Genomic DNA, 16084 nt, shown 5'->3' on the forward strand with positions numbered 1-16084 from the left:
AGTCAAGCGTGTTTATTTCTCCTCCCTGGGAAAAGGACGTCAGTGTTATTATTCGGAGGTCCTCGCAGGCTAAGTGGTCTCGTGCAGCGATTCTCAAACTGTGGGTCAAGACTCCAAAGTGGTTCACAACTCCATTTTAGTGGGGTTGCCAGAGCTGGCTTAGACTTGCTGGGGCCCAGGGCCAAAGCCTGAGCCCATCACCCCAGGCCAAAGCCAAAGCCTGAGCCCCACCACTCCAGGCAGGGGGGATCAAGTTACAGGCCTCCTGCCTGGGGCTGAAGCCCTTGGGCTTCGGCTTTGGCCCTCATGCCCAGGCCCAGTGGGGCTTGGGCTTTGAACCCCACACCTCACCCAGGGAGGCTTCGGTCCCCCCTCCTGGGGCAGTGTCATAATTTTTGTTGTCAGAAGGGGGTCGCAGTGCAATGAAGTTTGAGAACCCCTGGTCTATTGCATGGCCCATGCTAATTTGGTGCTATGTTCATGACCAATGCTTGTTTATTTGTATAAATAAAGCAGTGGCCATAGCCTTCTGATGACAGGTATGGCTCTGAGTTAATGATGAAGTGGGACAGGGAAGGTGTGGGATATGCCAGTGTTAATGAAGATTTATTCAATAGTGACATTGGATCGGATCTACTGGGTGAATTCTTAGATTTCATTAGTTAAAGACATAGAGCAGTCTGTCTGATTAAAGAGAGAAAAAGCAGTGAGGAGCTCACATAAATTACTACAGCTCAATTAGGTGCAGACAGTTTAGTGAGTGTTTATTACCAGTAGAAAGGAAGATTTTCCAATTAGATTAAAAGGTTTTGAAAACAACAGTTATAGTGCACAGTGATTTAGACCCATCGCTAGAATAATACATTGTGAGAAGTAGCATTGATTAAAAGCAAACTGATAAGTTATTTGCACTGCCTCATTGTTTATCAATGGAGCCCCTGCTGCTTAGGTACAATTTACCTCACAAGATCAATGTGTGGACTTGGCTAATTTTCTCCTTGGCCTGAAGATTTATATGAATGTAAAGGGCAGCTAAATCACTGCTGAAAATACCAACATGATTTATTTGGGGTAATCATCAAGGAAGTGAAGCTGCATAAATCATCAGGAATGTATCTTTGCCATGCTGGGCCTTTCAGGCTCGCATCCCTGCTGCAAAGCTGGTGGGGGTTATTTTGTTTTTTGTTTTTTTAAAAAAGGATTTTAATCATAAAAGAACTTGATTCCAGTGACGTCCCATAAGCTCATTGTGGAAACTGCAAAAGGCATTAAAACAAAAGTGGAAATATATAGAGTGCTCAGAAAGTGGTCAATCAGTATTTCTGACAACTGATTGAAGGTACTCAGTGTATGGTTCGGTGTAAGCCCATGATTCATGAATCCCTATGTCCTATGGTGCAGTGTGACTTCCAGCCATGCTGAGCGAGCTGGAATTCAGGTCTGCTTTGCCAAAGGTTTTTTGGATATGGACTATGAGAGGCAGGGGGTCATTCTCCATGACTCTGAATGACTGATTATTTCCCATGTTGAGTTCGGGGTTGAGGGGAGGAAGAAAGAAAAGAAAATGAATGATATCTAAATTCCTCATTGTCCTACTGTGCCCTTCAGAACACATGCAGGCTTGCAGCTGCTTCTAATCCCCATCTCCCAGCATTGTTTAGAAAACTAGGAGAACTAAGTGGAACCAAAAAAAAAAAAAATCTGACCTAAAATGTTCATTTTAATCCAGATACATAGAGTTCTAAGTTTAAATCTTTCTTCCTTTGTTCTCTTTTTGTGTGTGAATAGGACTCAAATGAATCCAAATGTCATAGTGTTAATACCTCTTCCTCTCTGTATTTCTCCTCTCTATTGCATTTGCATATGCAGGATTTTGCCTTTGTTAACACATTTGCCCTAGCACTGGATTCAATTCAATAGCTATTGAAGAGGATGGCAAAAGGCCCATTGTCTGCCAAGGGAACAGAATTGGGCCCTCTCCTTTTGGTTTTAATGCTCAGTCCCTCTCTCTCTCTCACATACATTCTCCCCCCCTCCCCTCCCGAGAACACTAAGTGCAATTGTCTTCCATAGAATCATAACAACTAGAGCCGGAAAGGAACTATTATTATTATTTATATATATTATGTCAGTGCCCAGCATGTGATGGATGCTGTCCAAGCACACAGGGATATATAGATCCTGCCCTCAAGAGCTTGCTGGGCCACTTCTGCAGAAAGCAAAGGGAGCAGATTTGTGTAAACATGAGAGCACATTTGTTCCTGTACAAATACCCTTTTGCTTGCATGAGATACTATTTTCATGCACACAGCTTGGAGGGACATGTTGTAGCTCACAATTGCTGTGACTACAAATGGGTCTCGGCATTTTTAAAATGGGGCTCATTAGAAGCAACATTGTGTCACCTACTTACACGAATAATAGTCCTATTGACTTCAGTGTAAGCACTCACCAGCATACTTAAGATGTACACGACACAGCCCTAAATCATCTGGTCTTCCCCTTGTCCCGTGCAGGCTTATTCTAGTCTATATTATAATTCTGAGTGCTTTGTCCTGTACAGATAAACAGTGGGGCTTTCCTTTGGGCATCTTTTACACATTTTATGAGATGTCACTGCCCTAATCGTAAATACATTTCACCAAAGCAACCAATAATAATTTCACATCAGAATAAGGCACATTCGAATCCCATCCAGCCACCCCAACTGCTATTTTCACCTGATTTGAATAGCTCCTGGTGAATAAACTACGTGACATTCCTTTTCACAGTAAATGTCCTGGTGGTTTGCTAAACTGGGCTTTAGGTTCGTTTTCCTTTTAATTGAAAGAGCTTGTCATTTAAGGCAACAATTAACATTTGTTGTGAGCAACTTGATTGTAAATGACTCCTGCTATTACACTAAATACATTTAATTATGATGTATCAGTGCATAGAAACCTTTTGTAACGTTGTACTCTAACATCCATTTTCGCTTAATTAAACTCATTATAGCAGCACTTCGCTACATAACTGGAGCAAAAACCAAAATGGTATAACTGAAAATCCCATTCTTGTGTTCAAAATAAAGGACATAATGGAAAATAAGCAATACTGATCTTGCTATTACATTATTATTTTAATGGTGCTCCCTGAATAATAGCCTGGAGAAAACTAGAGTTATAAAGAGATTTACTTACTAATAGCTGGAACTCTCTGAGTGTGTTGCCTCTGTACATGAGAGACATGGCATGGCCCCTCAGAGTTCTGGAAACTTCTGGAAAATGGTGCCCATGGAGGCCTCTAGAGAATACAAGGAGAATTATCTATGCCTGTATGTAAAATCAGTTGTACTCAAACCAATAAACTATGGTTGCTTAGTAAATGTATTTAGTGCTGTACAATCAGGGTTTAATGACTCCATTTGAGTTCAGGAGCTTTCCAAGGGCCCCTGAAATATTTTTAGTATTCCCTGGTTATGCCCATTATCTGTAGGCATCTTTACCCTGTTTCTGTGACAAATTATGGATAATGGAGCTGATTTTGAGAAGGGCCAAGCAGCTGTAGCTCCCACTGCAAGCCCTCAGAATTCACAAACAGCTTGGTACACAAGACATAAGAATGTTATTGCCTTCTGTCTGCAGGTGTTAAGACCAGTAGGAGCATAATATAGACACTTCCATCTGAAACATAGTAAAATGCATAGAAATATATATACACACACACTGTGCTGTGCTGTGCTGTGACAAAAAAAGAAAAGGATACTAGATCTGGCCAATCTACTGACTTGTGAATCTGACAGGTAATTTGGGGATTAATAATAGTCATTTTTCAATTAGTGTAAGTATCCATTATGTAGACTTGGAGTTATCCAATTAGGTTACTGGCAGGAGGCGTACTAAAGCAGAGGTGATATGGATAAATGTGAGATGAATACATGTCAATTACAGCCTAAATTGAGACTAAATGTACACTTACCAGTTCAACAGAGATGGGCATGAACTGTAAAACCTAGATCTGAACTCCCCTTAAGTTCAGGGGTGCTAGGATCCAGCGTATTGTTTCTGCCCCTAGAATTCAAACCCATTATAAAGCAACCCCTCCTTTCTCTCGTATGGACTCTGCTAAGAGGTGCTGAAAATCATGCAGTGTCCAATCATGTTAACATTTTGCATTGCTAAGATTGTTTCTTGACTGACTTTCAAGTTATAGTATTTCTTTGGTCATCTTGACCACTCTATGTCAAGAATCGAGGCCACATACTAAATTTCCAGACCAAACAAAGATAAACAAACTTTCTCTCCTTCATTAGTGCTTCCAACACATACATAGAGCACCTGGAGCTGCTGCTTTTATCACCACAGTTTACACCGTGACATTTTGCTGAAGAAAAAACTCACAAGAAGCAAAGGAGGTTAAGACGTGAGTGGGGGGATTTGAATTTTTAATCCCCACTGAATCTAGATGCTTCTGAAATGAAATCAAAGGGAGCCCAGGCTCAAATAAACTCATCTTCACACACAATTTCATATGGAATAAAGAGTGACATAAATATTATTTTATTTTATATGTACTAACACAGTGGTTTGATGATGTTAGCATAAGACATTAAATGGGGGCAATTTCAAAGTGATGTGTGAAATGTACAGGCTCAAATCCTGTTATTTCTAACAGGATTTCTGCATGTAACTCCAGTGCAGTGATTGAAAATTCCCCCTCCCCTCCTTTCTCCAGTTAATCATGAGGTCAGAGTTAACTGCAGCCTGTCAGTATCTAAGTGAATAGGTTTTACATATCCTAGCTGCTCCCTTGCTCAGCAACAGCCTGTGCTAGCTGCAGGCCAAAGATAAGTCCTCAGGGATTACCTTTAAAACAACCACCCAGGCTTTTTGTCAGAAACTCAGAACAAAAACTAAAGAGCTGTAATCCTCTCTTCTGTGGACTGGCCAAATACTAAGAATGGAAGGTTCAGAAAGAGCCCTTGAAAGTCCGTGCAAAGCTCAACCACATTTACAGTCGCTATGTTACAAGGTCAGCCCTGCTGTTCCATAAGACGTCCTGATTTTTTATTTTTACAACTTTGGCCTTTTTGTATTGCTTCAGGCTAGAGCCTTCGACAAGCACTGGCAGAATAGGCGCCATTTGTTTTCATTATTTTTCCCCAGCAAAACCAGTTTCAACTCTTAACTGCTGCCAAATGTGGATTTGATTGACTGCTGCTCTGCACGTTGTCTAATCCTTTACCCCAGCATAGGGTGGACGGAGAGTGCTAACTGATCATACTAGTAGCGTATCACACCCACTTTGCACTGGTGTAAAGGTCCGCCCAAAGTGCTGGGCAACAGAGAATAGGTCCGAGCATTCTCAGGTGCATCTTGCATGTAGAATAAGAGATGGAAAAAGAACAGTCACTCTGTAATTTAGCCCATACAGCCACAGGAATAGGGTGGCCCATGCCATACTGTGGCTGGGATTTAAAAATCAGCCATTGTGCAGCAAGCGGCTAGAGAGCAGCGCTTCCCTTTTTTAAAGAAAGCAGCCTGCCCTCAAAGAAGGCAAAAACCCTCTGACTCAGTTTTGTTTGCAAAGGAACCAGTGAAGCTTTTCTGTCGCCCTGGGCGAAGACTTAAATTGGTGCTAAGTAAGGGCAGGAAGTTAAAAACCCTGCCCCGAGAAATGCAGACGGATTTGGCCCTCAAAACCTCAAGCATGGGCCAAAAAGTTGCTGGATGTTGCTCAAGTGATCAGAGAGCCTTCCCGTGGCCACGCTTACCACGGGACTGAGTCAAACATCCCCATCCCTGAGCCGCACAGGTAAGCCGACCTCATTCCCAGTGCAGACAGGGCTTGGCCGAGGGCTACCAGTACTGACAGGAGAACCCCGCATGTCGGCATAGGAAGTGTCTACACTCAAGCGCTACAGCGGTGGAGCTATGCCGCTGTAGCATTTCAAGTGTGGACAAGCCCTTACAGTCACCGATGGAGTTTATGTCTTGTTTACTGCTGCTCTGACCTGTTTGACCCTGTATGTCACTTCTTAGAGCCCTAGTCACAGAAAACAGCACAGGCGTTTGTGACAAGGACGAGACATTAAGGGTGAAGAATGTTTTTATCTTTAAATTTTAGACCTTTAAAACTCATAAGTTAGATTCCAATTCAAACATTAATTATTCTTAATTATTATTATTAGTTTGGTTGGAGAATGAAAGGACACAAAGCTCTGAACTAAAACTAGCTGAAATTTGGGAAGCGAAAACAGAAATTCTGCAGCAGTTATAACTTACAGGGGTAGGCACAGAGTTATAATCAGAACCATTCCACCCCACCTATTTGCTTGCAACAAACATTGAAATGCAGCCTCAGAGGGGTGAGAGGATGGTATCCAGCCAGTGCACAGAATACTGCACGCCAGTGTGGAGAACCTTTGGATCTTTAATGACCAGCCAGGATGTATCTGCTTAAAAATGTCATTCAAAAGACCCACACCCATTGATGCAGCTGATAGTTCTTTTTTGGAGTAGCACCGCAGGGTCCAATTTTCACAAGACACAGCCTCAGTTGTTCTTGAAAATATATCTGTACGAACAATGCTGGGTTTGTGTGTGCCCACTGCATACACATAGGTATAAAATGTGGTTTCCCTGATCTAAGTGTGCAGGTGAGAGGGAAGGCACAGTCCTGCTCCGTACCTGTATAGAAGACAGCCAGACTTACCATCCAAGCAAACGCTAGGCTGTTAAGCTGCCCAGTCCACTTTTTGGTGCTTCTTGCCCCAAAGAGGTCACGGCTGCAGTAGTGGCGAAGGACCAGTCCATCCTGCTTGCCTAGTGGAGTTAGGAAGCTGGAGCTGTAGGGAACTGCTTCAAGGACATGAGGAAAAGAAATTCTTTAATTGCCTAAACACCAATGCTAGGAGCGTGGGTAACAAACAAAAGGAATTAGAATTGCTCATTTATGATCATAAATTTTATTTAGTTGGTATTACTGAATCCTGGTGGGATGATGCCCATGATTGAAATGTTAAAATCAATGGTTATAACCTATTTGGGAAGGATCAACCGGGGGAGTGGCACTCTCTTTAAAAAAAAAAGAATTGCCTGTTTGTGAGTGACTGATGCATTCAGAGGAAAATGATCTTGACTATCTATGGATCAATGTCCTAACAAATAAAGCAAAAGATGAGGTATTGGTTGGGGTCTGCTACAGATCACCAGATCACAGTAGGGAACAGGATGACTGGTTCCTTACACACCTATCTATAATGTATAAGGGAAAAAATGTGTGTGATCATGTGGGACTTCAATCTGAGTGACATATGCTGGAGGTTTCATGCTGCCAGTACTAAAAGAAAATGTCCTTGGAATTTCTAAATATTACAGATGACAATTTCCTAATGCAAAAAGTGTTACAGCCAACATGGGGGAATTCTATATTAGACCTTGTCTTGACAGATAAAGAGGAACTGATTACAGAACTAAAAATTAACGGTAACTTCGTTACAAGTGATCGTGACTTGTTCAAATTTGTAATATGCAAACAGAATACATTCCAGAATACATACTTGGTGCTTTAAAAGGGCCAACTTTACGAAGTTGAAAACAATTATTAGCCATATCAGCTGGGAGAAAGAGTTTAATCAGAAAAATGAAAATGATAACTGGGAAATGTTTAAGAACACTTTACTAGATGCCCAAAAAGCCACAATCAAGGGAAAAGACTGTATTGGTTTTTAAATGCTCCTGGTTTAGAGACGGATTGAAGGCAGCTATAAAAAAATAAATAATTTAAAGAAAGGAGAAGTTGATAGTAATGAATATAAATCAGAAGCTGGGAATTGTGGAAAATTGATAAGGAAAGCAAAGTGACACAAAGAGAAACCTATGGGCCAGCAGTGTTGAAGAGTTATTTTAAGTATATTAGGAACAAAAAGAAGCCTAACAATGGCACTGATCCATGACTAGATTCAAATGGTAGAATTATCAATAATAATGCACAAAAGGCATGGTCAGTATATATTTCTGGTCAATAAATATTTCTATTCTGTATTTGGGAAAAACAGATGATGTATTCATATCATATAACTCTCTTTCCATTCTACTACTATTTTTAAGGTCAGGCTTGACAAAGCCTTGGCTGGGATGATTTAATTGGGGATGGATCCTGCTTTTGAGCAGGGGGTTGGACTAGATGAGGTCCCTTCCAACCCTGATAATCTATGATTCTATGATACTAGGATCTCAGGTGGATGTTAAACAGCAGCTACTAAAGGTAGACATTTTTAAATCAGCAAGTGTGAATAACTTTCATCCAAGAGTTTTAAAAGAGCTGGCTAAGGAGCTCACTGGACTATTAATTTTCATTCAGTCTTAGAACAGTGGAAAGTTCCAGAAAGCAAATGTTGTGCCAATAATTAAAAAACAGTAAACACTATGACCTGGGTAATTATCAGCTGTCAGTCTGACATTGATCCTGGGCAAAACAGTGGAACAGCTGATATGGGACTCCATTAAAGAATTAAAGGAGGGTAATAAAATTAATGCCAATAAACATGGATTTATGGGAATTGGATCCTGTCAAACTAACTTGATATAATATCTTTTTTTGATGAGATTACAAGTTTAGTTGATACAGTTAATAGTCCTGACAAAATATAATTAGACATCTGTAAGGCATTTCACTTGGTACTACATGATATTTTGATTAAAAAACTAGAACGATATAAAATTAACATGCCACATATTAAATGGATTAAAATGCATGCAGGGTCGTTGTAGCCATGTTGATCCCAGGATATTAGAAGATGAAGCAGCTCTGTGCTCTAAAGCTTGTCTCTCTTATCAGCAGAAGTCGGTCCAATAAAAGATATTACCTCACCCACTTTGTCTCTCTAATATCCTAGGATCAACACAGCTACAACAGCAGTGCATATTGCTATTTGATTGCTGTTCAGTGGCCTTGCTGAAATGATTTGGTGATGTCTATCCAGTTGACAAGGATCCATAGCACAAGATCCACCAATACAATTGACTCTACCTTTGGCGGCCTCATGACAGAACCCAAGGGTTGAATGGTCCGGGAGCCTGAGCTAATAACCCCCTCACGCCACAGAGATACTTTCTTGAGGTCATTTTCAGGTCAATTTTCTTGAAGTCAGTTTCAACCCGGCATTTTCAGGATCCCCAGATTTGCCCAAAATGTTTTGATACATAATTTTAGAAACCCACAGACACATTCCCTTGCTCATTTACAAAAGTCACAAGGGATTGTCTATCTCAGTTGTGGCAACAAAGTTCCAAGGATCAGACAAAAATAAACCATATTTAAAAGTGAATTTGAAGGTGAACAACCTAACAGCAGCAGTTAAAAACAAATTTTTACAGTATTAAACATCTCAGTAGCATTTCTTGACACATTTGGGCCTGATTTTTAAACCTTGCTTCTGTTCGTGAGAATACAATTTTGCACCCAATCAACTGAAAGCACCCAATCAACTGAAAGCTAACATTCAGATTTCTAAACTGAATTGCAGGCAGAATGGCATAGTCAGATACCCAAATGTTTGCATTTATATCCACAAAAATGAAGGCCCATTGAAAATCCATAGCAACATTTACACCTATATACCTTATAAATTAACTAAACCCAATCAACCAAGAACAAAACCCATTAAAGAAACTGAACATTAACATATGAAAACAACAGTAACAATGAGGCCAACACAACTCAAATCCAAGAGAATGCATAAGTGAAAATATATGCTTAAATTATTTGAAAATCCTACATCAGAGGGAAAAATAGTACACTGGCAAGCATGGAGACAATTTGGCTGCATTTGCCATGCACATGTGGAATGCCTCAGGGCATCACACCCGTGTACTCTATGTCTGCTTCCCTCCCAAAAGGCAGACAGACACACACACACATTTACACATTCCCCAGCAACCCTCGGGCTGCACAAGACAAATGTGGCTTCTGATGTGTAATTTCATGCACAAACAAATTTTTCAAGATATCCTTTGGAAATGTCTCTCTTTATGCATTGCCGCATTTTGAGCTCTCAAAAGAGGTGACTGTACCACAGTCAAGAGGAGAATTATTGGCCACAGCTCATGCCTCATGGTGAAATACACCAGTAGTGCAAGCTGGGTGTTATCATTCTAGATGCATTTTGGGTATTTAAAAAGAAAAGTAGAAATAACTGAGATATTTAAGTTTTAAAGTTAGCTGCTAATTGTGCACAGCAGTTAATTTCCCCCAACATTTTATGTGATGAGACCAACTCTTATTAAAATAAATGGGATGTTGGTACCATTCCATTTAATGCCACTTAGCAATGTCACAATCCCTCTTATTATGGATTTTTTTTACTACAATACTTCCCACTCACATGATCAGAAAGCTAGACTCCACCATTCGTGTTAATGGCAGTTGCAGTCCTAAGAAACTTTTTTACAGAAGAAATCCCTTGAATAATCTGTTCGGTATAATACATATAATTACAACAGGAGTTTTGTGTGCTCAGCACTTTTGAACATCAAGCCCAGGGCATCTCAAGTTGGACACGCAAAAAGTGAGTCACCCCCAAATTAGTAGTTACGGTCAAACATTTTGGCCATAATATCTATGGCTAAAAGAAGGAGATAGAAGGCTGTGCTTTACTGGATTTTGGTCATTTATCTCATATACATGGAGATCACCTTTATAAAGCTTTTCATGTTTGCTTAAGGCCAGAGAAAAAAAAACTTTTTATTTCTTTAATGCTTCATTTTTAAAGTACAACTTTGAAAATATGTTTCCTTGACTACAGATTTTTGTTTCCATTTTGAAAGGGCTGATTGAATGCAGGAGGTCATGAATCATGCTGCTCTGTGAATTTTGTACTGCTAATATTGCTGCGAATGAGTCTATAATAGGATGTCATCTAGTAGCTAGGCACTGTCTTTATTAAGTTGTAATAAAAAGGAATTCTCAATGGTTACCGTGAATTTAAGGCACTTTATTGCTGAATATAGCCATGATATATTGCAGAATGCTTTTTAATTGGTTGTTAGCATCCAGTGTGTTGCTAAGACCAGCAGTTTGCATCTAGATAGCACCCACATGAAATCAGTTTTAAGTCTGCACTCTACAGTACTAGTTAGAATTAAGGGGTGAACATGTTTTCCATTTTCAAGATCCCTTTAATGATCAGGGTTTTCATCCCTTTCCTGGTTCTATCCCACTGTTACAGTGTCCATGTCAGTAGCTACTGAGAGACCATTTAAATATCAGGTTTAAGCAATTACCAACCAGTTTATGGGTGTGTTTAATTTTGGGAGACTTTGGGTCTTTTTCATAGTTAGTCTTTTTAATTTTTACTTCTAATTGTTCATCCATATGCTTTCAAAACCCCTAAGGAGGGGTATCACAGACAACAGAGATGGAAAAGGCCTATTAAGTTACATTATCTAGGTCATCCCCTCAGAGTATTCCATGAAGTATATTCTCAAGTGCTTTCTCCAGATGCTATATATGGAAAAGAAAAATACTGCACAGCGTGTGAGTTATTCTATGTCTGTTTTCCCACTAAATATTTAATATCCTCGCTTCCTTGCAACTGCAATATAAACAACAATAATAGTTGTTTGAGATGGTAGTTTTTAGCATTCTCTGAATCAGGAATTGAAAATTTCTCACATCTGAGGTTTGGGACTTGCAACATTAAGACTTGCAAAGGTGCCAATCAAACATTGCGAGACCCAAGGACCAATAGCAGTTTAAAGGTCTAATATCTTGCAAACAGACAGAATTGGAAACAAATGTTTGGTAGCTTTCGTAGGCTTTGCCAATGACATAACTGCAAGATTTTCCAACTCTGGAACTTTGTGATATATATATCTTGAAACTATGTCATTCTGATTACCATAATACTTTTTGTTCTTACTTGAATTCCAAAATGATTTTAGCAGCCACTATCTTGAGAACTCCCAGAATGCAAACACTACACTTTAATGCCATCTAAAGCTTGGCTCCTCATTTTTAAATTGTACAAAGCACTAATAAGTTTAGTGAGGCAGAGGTTACTACAATTATGTCAGAACTGAAGTGGGGAAAAGTACACGATGCTACTTGGAATGACATGATGTAAAGGTCTGCTATGTCATAATCTGCAAGGCTTATAAACTCTTTTATAAACCAGAATACATTTTTTCAGGAGCAATAAGCAATCAGTCCTCGATAACTGATAAGAAGGAATAACTAAGAACTAAGGAATAACTAAGAAATGAACAAAAGGTCCAGTCATGACCCTTTGTTCCATGCACAGAGGAGAGCTCTTTGTGTAGATCCATTCAGTGGCATGAGTAGGAATCATCTTCTTCTACACCACGATCCTCTCTATTCCTCCACCAACAGAGATCCAAGGACCTGCATGCGGACAGAGGGCAGGGCAGAATGAACATCTTTCCGCATCTCAACCACATAAGTCATCCAATCAGGAGTAAAGCACTCTGAGATTGAACAGCCCGCGCTGTGTCCAGAGGCAGCTGCTGAGAGGAGAAACCTTGTCAGTACAGGTCAATCCAGAGGAGAACAGGTGGGAGCTGAGAAACAGCAAAGGTACAGGGTCTCATTTAGAAGTCTCTGTATCTCATAGGGTTCTCTGAGATCTGTGCATATCTTAAGGGATCTGTGAGATTCAGGGACCAGCCTCTCCACTTCTTATGTGGAAAGGAGGGGGCAAATCTTTCACCCATTTAAATATTCTGAGGAAAAGCAGCCTTGAAGGGAGCCTCACTGATTTATCCTTCCCCCTTTCTCTGTTTGTGGTGGGGGTTTCCAGCCATGTTGGCTCAATCAGGTTGTAAGTTAATTCATCCTGATGAGGACAGACAACAAAAACTCAGCCATCACCTTTATTTTTGTTTCACATTGCCTAGCGTTTTGTAGTTTGGTGCCTTCTCTGGTGCCTGGCAAAGAAGAGACTAGGGAGAAAAAAGACAAAAGGAAACAAATATTTCATCTCAGATTTTTATTTGTGGTTGTACTTTAAAAAGAGGACAGTCAGCTCTTCATGAGTTAAAAAACTGGAACAGATGTCTGGTAATAAGGAAAAAGTACAGAGGAGGGGGAAATTAAATAAGATCTCTTGCAAGAACAGCTTTAGTATCTCTGGAGGTTATAAGAGCAATCATGTTCCTCTGAGCAGCTGATGGAGGACATCATTAAAATGTAGGCACTCCTTTGGAAGAGAACTTTCAGCTTGATTCACTCATTAATAGACACTAATGCTGGATTGTGCCTGTGTGAAAAAAAAAAAGAAGAAAAATCTGGTTCACTGAGTCTGACTCTCCTAAACCTTAACTAAAGGAATCCTTTCAAACTTTCTCCAGCTTATTAGAAACATAAAATTCTATTGCGTCAAGTTGCTTTAAGAGACACATAACACTACGCTAGGCAACTAATGAATCATCATAGCATGGGCTGTTTGGGGTATGCTATGTGGATATATGTCTTCTTCATTTACAATGTCTAGTCATGGTTGACTATCCAGTCCAAAAATAGTGGAGTGCATAGGCAGCCCTTTAAAACTTAGCTGCCACACAATATGACTGTTGCATCATATTCTATCTTGTAGCATGCATGCGATAATGCAGTGTAGGAATACTAGGGATCGATGAACCATGGAGGTTTAGTTCACAAAGGGGATGATGAACCAAATCCTATGGTTTGGTTTGAAAACTTGGAAGTGTTTCAGGTTTGCTTGGAGGTTTGGTTCTGATTAACTTGAACTTTCAAGGTGTTAACCGTATGGGTAGCCCCCCTTCCTCTGATGTCTCTTCTAACAAGCCCCAGCACCTCATTTTCTTTCCTTAGGTATCTTCAGAGGGTGAGGGGACCCTGGGATTTGTTAGTGAGAGAAAAAAAGAAACATCAGTTTGGGGGAAGGGAGGTTTACCAGTATGCCAGCTGTGTTAACTTTACCCCATGTTCACTGAACATTTATGGGCTGTTCACAGAAACAAAACTTTAATTCCTGTCTCAGTTTGAATCACTCTGACATTGGATGGAGATATTTTGCACAGATCTCTCTATTAAGGAGAAGATGAGAGACAGTTCAGCATAGCCTGGTTCTGACAGTGCAGCTATAAAAGGAAGGAAAATCTCAGTTTTAACGTTTGCTGTGTTAACTAAGTACCCAAAGGAAATATTTTGAAACCTTGTTTAGATGAAGGGAAGATGCTTATATGACATCTTCTCTATAATACGTCCAAACTCCATTGTTTAAAAGTACATCTGAAAGAATGCAGACCTACATAGTCTTTCTTCCCCAGGGGATTCTAATAGGGTAGAGGCCTGACATACCCTTAGAACAGTGGATCTCAAACTTTTTTTTCATGACCCACTTGAAAACTGCTGAGGGTCTCGGCGGACCACTTAAGGATCTTTCCAAATGTTGTTTGTACCGTTAGCTAACTATTGTAAAGCACTTTGGATAAAAGCGCTATATACAAAAAACCAATAATAATTTACTTTTTTTGTTCTACAAATAAAAGCATACAACTCGCCAGAAGTTGGGAATGAGTGACAGAGGGTAGATCACTTGATGATTACCTGTTCTGTTCATTCCCTCTGGGGCACCTGGCACTGGCCACTGTCAGAAGACAGGATACTGGGCTAGATGGACCTTTGGTCTGACACAGTAGGGCCATTCTTATGTTCTTAAGTTAATTCATAGTTTAATATCAGTAGCCTTACCTTTCTAATGCGATGGATGTGCCCTCTCTCCCCTGCCATGGCAGCCCCCGAGCGGAAGCTGGGAAGGAGAGGGGTCTCTCCCTTTCTCCTCCACTGCAGCCCCCGAGCTGGGGTGAGAAGGAGGGGGGCTCTCCCCTGCCACAGCAGCCACAGAACTGAGGCTGGGAAGGAGGGCCGTCTCTCCCAAGCAGCCTCAGCCCTGGAGCTGGGGAAAGTCACCTCTTTCTCTTGCTGCCACAGCCCTGCACATCCCAAATTCCACCCCCTCTTCTCACCCCACTCCCCCCCCAAGACCACGACTTCAGCTTACATGTGCATCTTCTCCAGGGTCCAGGCACCTAATTAGTGGAGCCATGCCTGCGCGGCTCCACTAATTGGGTGGGTGGCCCTTCATTCTCTCGTGTGCGGCCACCCAGGGTTGCACCTTAGAGGGAACTATCTGTGGACCACCTGAATGGAGCTCACGGACTACTGGTGGTCCACAGACCAGAGTTTGAGAACCTCTGCCTCAGAAGTTGTGCTTTTTAGTGAGATAACAAAATATTGGATAACTTGTTAACAATGGGGTAGGAGACAAAGTCATAATTCATTAACATATTGGATATTGGAACATAAAATAAAAGTATATTAAATATAGAAAAATGCTGCTTTGTCTCAGGTACTGTCATGTGGTAGCTGTGGGTAAATGCTTACTTTTCAGTGGTGATCACTGTACATTTGCAGATATCTTTACGTCAGATTTCTGAATTTTAATGTTGTTTTATACTGAAGTTCACCTTTAATTTAGCAACTTGCCCGTCAGAGCTCAATTATTTCTGTCTGACTTTGCAATAAAGCCACAATCCTTTATTGAAAAGTGATCACATTAACAGAGTACAATCCAGTGTTAGTATTAGGAAAAGCCTGCCACCTACATTTCATTTATGTGTAGTTTCCACAGTCTTCTCTAAAGAAGTAAGGGCAGAGGTGAAAGTACGCCCCGCTACGGTGTACCGGTAAGAGCCGGTGCGCCATACCAGGACTGGCTTTCCGAGAGGGCAATTTAAAGCCCTGGGGTAGCAGCAGCGGGGCTGCAGCTGGGATTTAAAAGGCCCCGGAGCTCCAGCCGCTGCTACTCCCCCACTTCCCCCCGGGGCCCTTTAAATCCCGGACTGAGCCCTGCTGCCCGAGCCCTGGGGTAGGGGTGGGGGGGGCTCTGGCGGGGATTTAAAGAGCCCCAGAGCTCCAGCCACTGCTACTGCCCCAGCCCTTTAAATCCCCACCAGAGCCCTGCTGCCAAAGCCCTGGGGTAGTGGGGGTGGGGCTCCGGCAGGCATTTAAAGGGCCAGGGCGGTAGCAGCGGCTGGAGCCCCAGAGCCCTTTAAATCCC

Source organism: Eretmochelys imbricata, chromosome 4, assembly GCF_965152235.1.
Source record: "Eretmochelys imbricata isolate rEreImb1 chromosome 4, rEreImb1.hap1, whole genome shotgun sequence".
NCBI lineage: Eukaryota > Metazoa > Chordata > Testudines > Cheloniidae > Eretmochelys > Eretmochelys imbricata.